We start from the raw sequence: 1,353 nt of genomic DNA on the forward strand, positions 1-1,353 counted from the left end.
TGAGTTTTTTGTTTTTGTTGTGTTTTATTTGAAAATATAGGCAGTACAAGTGTTTTTTGTAACATGAATAAATTGTATCATGCTGATGTCAGCGCTTTCAGTGTGCCTGTCACCAGGAAATAGTGTACATTTTATTACCCAGCAGGCACTCTTTTGTCCCCCTTTCCCCCTTCTTAGTCTTCAGTGACCATCACATCACTTCATGACCATATACTCCATATGCCTTGTTTAGCTCCACCTTATCAGTGACAACCTGTGGTGTTTGTTTTTCCACTCCTGAGATACATCACTTAGGACAATGGTCTCCAGTCCATCCAAGTCACTGCAAAAGGCATTATTTTGTTCCTTATGATGGTTGAGTAGTACTCCATGCTATATATACACCTCATTTTCTTTATCCACTCATCAGTTTGTGGGCACTTAGGTTGGTTTCTTATCTCTGTAATTGTGAATTGTGCTGCGATGAACTTATGAGTGTAGGTGTCATTTTAATATAATGACTTATTTTCCTTTGGGTAGGTACCTGGTAGTGGGATTGCTGGATTGAAGGGTAGGCCTACTGATAAATGTGAAATAAGCCTCCCACCTAGAATTCCATTTCACTGGAACATATAAAAAAAATTCATCCTGGAAGAGAAATAATTCAAGGACAATAAATGTAAGGAGGCCTTAGGTATAGCTTGGCTCTTATTCAACCATGGTGGCAAAATGCCTTATAAATTCTACAAATCTGAAAAGAACCAAAATCTTTATTCAAGGGCTGAAACTGATGGATTGAACATCAAAGAATTAAAAAATAAGCAAACAAAAAAATGGTAAAACCTTTAGGGAGATGTCTCCACTGAACCAAAGAAATGACCAAAGGAAGACCATATCCCATAGCCACTGAATGTGGAAAAACCCTCCTCTAGAAGTCAGACCTTCAGGGCGGTGCCTGTGGCTCAGTTGGTAAGGCGCCGGCCCCATATACCGAGGGTGGCGGGTTCAAACCCGGCCCCGGCCAAACTGCAAAACCAAAAAATAGCTGGGTGCTGTGGCAGGCGCCTGTAATCCCAGCTACTCGGGAGGCTGAGGCAAGAGAATCGCTTAAGCCCAGGAGTTGGAGGTTGCTGTGAGCTATGTGAGGCCACGGCACTCTACCAAGGGCCATAAAGTGAGACTCTGTCTCTATCAAAAAAAAAAAAAGTCAGACCTTCATATTCATCAGAGAACTCAGACAGGATGGAAACCTCACGATTGCATTAAATATGATAACACCTTTAGTAACAAGCTGTCTCATTGTGCACAAGATGGTTCATGTTGCAGAGAAAACCTACAACTGAACTGAAATATGAGAAATCTCACAGGAGGACA

This window comes from Nycticebus coucang, chromosome 23 (assembly GCF_027406575.1).
Source record: "Nycticebus coucang isolate mNycCou1 chromosome 23, mNycCou1.pri, whole genome shotgun sequence".
NCBI classification, from domain to species: Eukaryota; Metazoa; Chordata; class Mammalia; order Primates; family Lorisidae; genus Nycticebus; species Nycticebus coucang.